We start from the raw sequence: 8,547 nt of genomic DNA, 5'->3' as shown, positions 1-8,547 counted from the left end.
CCTATCCCAGAATATGATTTTATATAATCATATAACATTTCATTACTCCCTTCAATATAAATGTTCCTTTACCTTAGAGTGTAAAATTGAAACGATCTGATACAGTGTTTCTCAACCAAAAATACACGCCACACACACAGATAACCTACCCTGCATCCTATGCCTTCGCCGCTTCACCTCACGTGGTGTGACGAAAAACGGAGCAGCGCCCTTAGTGGCTGGCAGCTTGGGGCTGAATGCCCACTCCCTTAACCCTCGTTGCAAGTCTCTAGTTGTATGTCATAATATGCATGTACTTTGCTACCGAGTTTATTTTCTTACTCCAGACTGGACCCCCCAATACTCATCCTACCGCTGCATCCATTTTCCCCCCACCTTTTAAGGGGCGCCGTAAGTTCGACACATCAGCGTTCCTGTTCTGTTACCCTGTACAATGTGTGTCTAATCTTGAACGAGTTTGTGCTGAAAATTTAATTTTGTTGTACTTGTGCAATGACAATAACAATCCAAAGATAAAGATAAAGATCCATCCAAAATGCCACGACCCATTGTTGGGCCATTAGCGCCCCATAGAGTTCCGTAATAAAATATCTGTTTCTCAGCTGTGGTCCGTATGAGCCACAGCGGTACTCAGTTGTAATACACTTTTTCACCACTTGTGGCAGTAATGACAAAATCAAACAAACAGAAGAAGTTTATCACCTATGTCACAAAGAAAAGCAATATTACAACTAAAGTGGTGAACCCATATTTTTATTTGCACTTTACTTTTATTGATCGTTCAGTTAGAAAACATATTCATTATTGATTTAGTTTACTTATTTAAGCTTAACAAATATAAATAATAACATTTGAGTAGGCCCCAGGCCCCTTTGTAGTGGAAAAGTTGGGCCCCGAGGTCAAAAATCTTAAAAACCCCTGATCTAATACACATAGGATTATCATCAGTGGAGAATACAAATTATAACAATACATAATTATTACAATGATTAAATTATTATAATTACATATATTAGTACATATCCTGCGAGTTAAGTCCCCTGCTGTCTTTAAAAACCTAGTGATAGCTCAGTTTCTAACTTTAATCGAGCATCCTTGAATGCACCACAGTTAAGTGATGCAAAAAGTGAAACTTGCACATAACTTTCTCCTATGTTGCCACTTATGGCTTTATTATACGTTTTTACCTTTCTTCTATTACTTAATTCTTTTTACAAAATGCTGGTGCTGTGTGTGAATGCTTAAAAGAGAACTTTGATGAAATTAGATGATTTCTGTGTTGAGTGAAGTGTTCCAAGCTGGGTTTACTGCTATCAGGTGGAATGAACCATTTAGCATTTTTGACAGGGGGTGTATGTAGTAGTCTTTGAGGTTCTTAATTTGATTCAATAAACTTTATTATTGAACTTTCACGGATATATTTAACATGACGTAATTTTTTTAAACAACTTACATATTTAAATTACCTAATTTTTTTTTACAAAAGCCCTCTGCCCCCGTGCTTGGAGCCCCGGTACAACATTCCCACTTCTCCACTTCTACGCTCCTGTGTACCAGTCCTGTTAATGTGTTTTTGTCCTATCCACAATTAAGGTAAATTATTCTACATTCCATTCCAGTTAATGTAAATTCGTAATATTTAATATTGTTTTTCCAGTACTAGTCAAACAAAGATGGCGGCTGCTAGTTTAGCTGTGTTAATTATTGCTGTACAATAATGTTAAAACAGACATACTACTTTCTTCTGGTGTGTTTACAAAGCTTTTAAGGCCACTCATCATGATTTTAGGGATGTAATGTTGTTCTGCAACTGTGGTAAAAAGTTATAATTAATATGGACTGACATTTGATAGTGTTAATCACTCATAGAGTGAGTGGTACCTCAACCTACGAGCACACTGCTTTCCACGAATGAGCTCGTAACTCTATATACTCGTATGACAAAGCAGCCCTGCCCATTGAAATTAATTGAAATCAATTTCATCCGTGCTTGGCCCTCCCAGCACTGCCCAATTTTAACATTTAACATGACGTTTAAAAAGAAAAACAAACTTTTATATAAGAAATATTGTTTAAAAAACAATGCAATATAAATACAAACTACTACAGTAATAGGGCTGCACGATTTTGACAAAACACAACTTATTGCAATTTTTCTCTACAAAATTGCAATTCGATTTGCGATTTTTATATTTTATACGTATAGAAGCATGAAGCGTGAATATAATGAGTGAAGGAAAAAATGTTACTTTTAGACTGTCAATCAACATATTTTTGTCTTAAGGTGCCACACAGAGCAATGTGCAATAATTGAATTTAAAAAATGTTTGGCTTTATGTACTCAGAGCTTTTGTCTACATCATGCTCTTAAACTCAAGAAATAACCGATAAAAACCATACCGTCTTTATAATAGTGTAATCTTTATAGAAAATAATCATGCAAGTATGTATTTAAAGGGGAACATTATCACCAGACCTATGTAAGTGTCAATATATACCTTGATGTTGCAGAAAAAAGACCATATATTTTTTTAACCGATTTCCGAACTCTAAATGGGTGAATTTTGGCGAATTAAACGCCTTTCTATTATTCGCTCTCGGAGCGATGACGTCACAACGTGACGTCACATCGGGAAGCAATCCGCCATTTTCTCACTTTCGTCGGTGTGTTGTCGGAGGGTGTAACAACACGAACAGGGACGGATTCAAGTTGCACCAGTGGCCCAAAGATGCGAAAGTGGCAAGAAATTGGACAAAATTTGTTCAAAATACGAGGCTGTGGGGAAAGCCGACGAAATGGTCAGTCGTTTGTTCCGCACACTTTACCGACGAAAGCTATGCTACGAGAGATGGCAAGAATGTGTGGATATCCTGCGACACTCAAAGCAGATGCTGACATCAACTCCAAAACTGGACAGATCAGCTTTCAGGAAAAGAGAGCGGATGAGGGTATGTCTACAGAATATATTAATTGATGAAAACTTTATTCATTACTCGCGGTTTTACGTAAATTATTATACATAAACTGTGTTTACCAATAATTTAGCTTAAAAACATTTATTTTTTTCAATCATTCGAGTACATTCGGGTAGTCTTGTGTAATGCAGTATTTTGTGTCTATTTAGGTATGGTTAACCTGAGTGCTGAAATCGTGGAAAAATATATGTTCTTAGCGCGCCTAAAATGGGCTGTCTGCACTCTCAAAGTGCATGTTGTTGCCAAATGTATTTCATATGCTGTAAACCTAGTTCATAGTTGTTAGTTTCCTTTAATGCCAAACAAACACATACCAATCGTTGGTTAGAAGGCGATCGCCGAATTCGTCCTCGCTTTCTCCCGTGTCGCTGGCTGTCGTGTTGTTTTCGTCGGTTTCGCTTGCATACGGTTCAAACCGATATGGCTCAATAGCTTCAGTTTCTTCTTCAATTTCGTTTTCGCTACCTGCCTCCACACTTCAACCATCCGTTTCAATACATGCGTAATCTGTTGAATCGCTTAAGCCGCTGAAATACGAGTCTGAATCCGAGCTAATGTCGCTATACCTTGCTGTTCTATGCGCCATGTTTGTTTGTATTGGCATCACTGTGTGACGTCACAGGAAAATGGACGGGTGTATATAACGATGGTTAAAATCAGGCACTTTAAAGCTTTTTTTAGGGGTATTGCGTGATGGGTAAAATTTTGAAAAAAACTTAAAAATAAAATAAGCCACTGGGAACTGATTTTTAATGGTTTTAACCCTTCTGAAATTGTGATAATGTTCCCCTTTAAAAGTATATTATCCTTTATTTCTCATTACTGTAGAATCGTTTACTATTTGGACTGTTTACCATTGTCGTTGTTATTCTAAATAAATGAACAAACACATAAAATGGACCCATTTCTGTAAGGAAAAATTTTACTTCAATAAATATTTAACATCTTTTTTTTGCCCAGTTGGAAAAAAGGTTGTCTTCTTTTTTTTTGTTGCCAACATGTGATCATGGCATTCTCGCGTGTTCGTCTATGTTGATGGGCTCATATTGCCTGTCCGATGTGAAGCTGAAATATTACCACAACAGGACCCATAGCTTTGTAATCATATTGTTTTGTCATTATCGCTTGTGGCGAGTAGGGAGGTTCTCTGTCTGTGCTTCTGTGCTGGTGGTCACGCTCTCTGCCCACCGGGACAAAGATTGTGAAAGACTGAAAAATTCAATGATTTGGTGAATTTGCAAACAGCTAAAATAATGTACAAAGCAAACTATAAATTGCTACCCAAGAATGTACAACAACCCTTCTAAAAAAATGTATATCCATATATATATATATATATATATATATATATATATATATATATTTATATAAATATATATATATATATATATATATATATATATATATATATATATATATATATATATATATATATATATATGTATTAATATATCTATATATCACCTTCGAGAATTTTTTTTTTTATAAACATTTGTATGCACGTACAGCACTTAAGACCTTTAGTATATCAGTATGTGGGATTACATTATGGAATGGATTGAACAAAGAAGGTAAAAATGCACTAATATAATCCAGAGGCTGTTCAAATTAAGATTGCTTACAAAGTACAAAGAATAATTTTGAGAAACATCTTGAACCATATTGAAAATGAAATATTCTTCAACTCAGTATGTTAATCATGACTGAATTAATCATCTATTACAAGAACTGCTGTACTTGTAATTCGACTGATTTAAATTGTGTTACAAAAAGAAGACAGTACGTGAACATACAGTATGTACTTTGTATTAGTAAGTGCTCTGAAGTGGGAAAGGTGTAGGATTAAATACGCTTTGCTTCTTCCTACTCTTTTTTGGACATGTTGTAAAGAGAAATTATATGAAATTATGGGATGCATCGTATCAAGTGTGTTCATGTTCGAAATAAACTAAACTCAACCCAACAACAACTCAACTGGGCTAAAAAGAACTGTACAATTTGGCCATGAGGAGCAAGGAGAAGCAGAAAATTGGGATAGGAATGCGTCTATTTAGTGGAAAGATGGTAAAGTCAACACCATCAATTGGCTGTGAGAGAGCAGGATGGAGCGGGAGAAGCACGTGGATGAAAAAAAAAGAAGCATAGACCTCCTGGAAGAGAGAAGCATCTTTGAAAGGATAAAAGATGTGTAATCGCCTTCTTGTTTCTTTCTCCCCCAAAGCCCTGCGCTCCTGAAAACAACTGGGACTTTAAGCTTGGACAGATAGCAGACAGAGGGATGGTGTTTAGAGAGGAGGAGAATACTGCAGAGGGTTAGTTTGGGGGAATGCACAAAACACACAGTACTGAAAAAACATGCACACACACTTCCACACATAGCTATTTTTTGGCAGCTTGTAGATAAACGGCACACACACACACGCACACGCACACACACTCACACACACTCACCCATACTCCTAAACAGGGTATATCTTGCTCTCTTCTACCTCAAGAATCCCCGGAGAGGTGCCATGATGAAGATGGAGATCTGCATGCATTGACTGGGACTGGGACACAAAGAAGCATTCAGAACCTCTGAAAGGAAACAGGTCTATAAAGGTTGGCACACTTTAAAATAGTTAGTAAAGACAAAGTTTCAGATTTAATCGCTCCATGACTGCATTTTTAAAATTATTCACTGCCAGGTTCTCTAACATGGGTGTGAAGAAGTTCTTACATAATCTCATGCTGTGAAGTTTGGAGTCTCTGAACTAATGTGTGAAGGTGATGCATTGCAAACATACAGGCTCAATTCCAATGTCCCTCAGATTTTTGTTAATGCCATTTTAAATCAAGTTTGCAATTACTTTATATTAATTAATTTAGTTATTTGCAATGTAATATCATTTAAGATTTTTGCCCGTGTTGATGGGCTCATTTTGCTCACTTGTTTAAAGGCAACATTTTCCCACACAGTTACATTTGGTTTTGCTATCCGCTTTTTTCCTGCAGGTTTTCCATTACATGTAATTGATCGTGGTGCCCTGCCACAGCAAAAGAAAGGCCGTAACACCTTAAATAGTTTTTTTTTTTTTTTTTTAACATCTAAACAAATTTAAGTAATATATTGTATGAATTGATCAGGGCTGCCAAGTAATAATAAAAAAAATCAAATTAATCACACTCTTGAACTGTGATTAATCATGATTATTATTTGCTTGCATAAATACAAATTGCAAAAGAAAATACCCCAATATTTGGATACAAATGCAATTTGCTAGTCAGAATGTCATACAGGAACGTTTTTTAAAAGTTTCACTATCCACCATCTGAGCAGCGTGGCGGCCAGCCATAAACTTGAGGGTTCCTAGTTCCAATCCAGCTTCCGCCATCTTAGTCACTGCTGTTGTGTCCTTGGGAAAGACACTTCACCCACTTTGCTCCCAGTCCCACCTACACTAGTGTAAATGTAGCATAAATGTAGATACAGGGTTTCTCAGTGTAAAGCGCTTAGAGAAAAAACTATTATATAAATATAATTCACTTTACTTCACCACTGAACTGCAAGTCATTGATTTGCTCAAAACTCGCTGACAGTGTACAGTAAGAATTAAGTGCACATTTTGAAAGTCTCTGCAATGGTATAGCAAACTAGGTACAGATGCACTGTATATTAATAGATCATGTAATAAAGAGACCCATAAACGAGTTTACATTGTGCACCATTACATCTGCATTTACTCTTCCTTAGTTTAACCAGTTGTTTAAACAAATGTAAGCAATTTTTTATTTTTATTGCGCAGTTGGTGTCGCGTTATTATTGTGAAACCTGAAGTGTGTGTGTGTGTGTGTGTGTTTGTGTGTGTGTGTGTGGAAGAAGGTGCCTTGACGAGAAGCCAGTGTGTTGACGAGAGACCAATCAATCAATCAATCAATCAATCAAAGACGTGACTGTTGTCATTGAAGAAGGTGCCTCTCAATTCCCTCGTTACTGTCTGTCTTTCTGCTGGGCTTCATCCAATTACAAAACCTCGGTTACAAAAAGAAGCTAATTTACATTTTCGGATGACAGCGCTGATCTCTTTTTTTGTACAAAATAACGTATTTTTCGGACCTGTTTTATATAAGCACTCGTTGCACATGTAGACTCTATATATAGGTTTTAGGTACTAATTCAGACAACCTTCCTAATTCACCAAAAACCAACAAAAAGTGAAAAAGTAGATATTGATCGGTATGCATGGGTTATCACTCAACCCCGACATGGAGGCCCCTCTTTTCTCCAATGTGGACATCACAGTCCAAAAAAGACAACTTTCTGTCTTTGACATCCTCACGTGTGAACTTGATGGTTTTTGTCCACTGAGTTAATGTGCTCAGTGAAGGTTTGCACTTCTTGGTTTCTGATTTTCACCCATACTACTTGTAGCTTGTTACTGCCCATCACTAAATAGGCTTTGGTCCATCGTAGACAATCCACATCATCCACTGCACAGCACTATCTCCGCACAGAAGAGCAGTTTCAGTAAAAGATTGGGCTCACTGTCCTGCCATACTGACAGACTGAGCCAATCGTTCATCCCCCACGCCAAGCAATAAAACAAGCAACTTATTACAAACCCCGTTTCCATATGAGTTGGTAAATTGTGTTAAATGTAAATATAAACGGAATACAATGATTTGCAAATCCTTTTCAACCCATATTCAATTGAATGCACTACAAAGACGAGATATTTGATGTTCAAACTCATAAACTTTATTATTTTTTTGCAAATAATATTTAACTTAGAATTTCATGGCTGCAACATGTGCCAAAGTAGTTGGGAAAGGGCATGTTCACCACTGTGTTACATGGCCTTTCCTTTTAACAACACTCAGTAAACGTTTGGGAACTGAGGAGACACATTTTTTAAGCTTCTCAGGTGGAATTCTTTCCCATTCTTGCTTGATGTACAGCTTAAGTTGTTCAACAGTTCGAGGGTCTCCGTTGTGGTATTTAGGCTTCCACACATTTTCAATGGGAGACAGGTCTAGACTACAGGCAGGCCAGTCTAGTACCCGCACTCTTTTACTATGAAGCCACGTTGATGTAACACGTGGCTTGGCATTGTCTTGCTGAAATAAGCAGAGGCGTCCATGGTAACGTTGCTTGGATGGCAACATATGTTGCTCCAAAACCTGTATGTACCTTTCAGCATTAATGGCACCTTCACAGATGTGTAAGTTACCCATGTCTTGGGCACTAAAACACCCCCATACCATCACAGATGCTGGCTTTTCAACTTTGCGCCTATAACATTCCGGATGGTTCTTTTCCTCTTTGGTCCGGAGGACACGACGTCCACAGTTTCCAAAAACAATTTGAAATGTGGACTCGTCAGACCACAGAACACTTTTCCACTTTGTATCAGTCCATCTTAGATGAGCTCAGGCCCAGCGAAGCCGACGGCGTTTCTGGGTGTGGTTGATAAACGGTTTTCGCCTTGCATAGGAGAGTTTCAACTTGCACTTACAGATGTAGCGACCAACTGTAGTTACTGACAGTGGGTTTCTGAAGTGTTCCTGAGCCTATGTGGTGATATCCTTTAC

General features: G+C 37.4%; 1 long non-coding RNA gene across 1 annotated transcript in view; it reads left to right on the top strand.

Moving 5' to 3' along the window:
* Nucleotides 1-5,440: 5,440 nt before the first annotated feature.
* Nucleotides 5,441-8,547, top strand: part of LOC133608340 (uncharacterized) — a 107,473-nt gene continuing 104,366 nt past the window's right edge. The window contains exon 1 of the long non-coding RNA XR_009815566.2: nucleotides 5,441-5,577. This is a non-coding gene — a long non-coding RNA (uncharacterized lncRNA). The remainder of the gene's footprint in view (nucleotides 5,578-8,547) is intronic.

The sequence above is a fragment of the Nerophis lumbriciformis genome, linkage group LG06 (assembly GCF_033978685.3).
Source record: "Nerophis lumbriciformis linkage group LG06, RoL_Nlum_v2.1, whole genome shotgun sequence".
Classification (NCBI taxonomy): domain Eukaryota; kingdom Metazoa; phylum Chordata; class Actinopteri; order Syngnathiformes; family Syngnathidae; genus Nerophis; species Nerophis lumbriciformis.
Note: the sequence above shows the minus strand (reverse complement) of the source record. Positions and strands in the feature narration are given on the sequence as shown.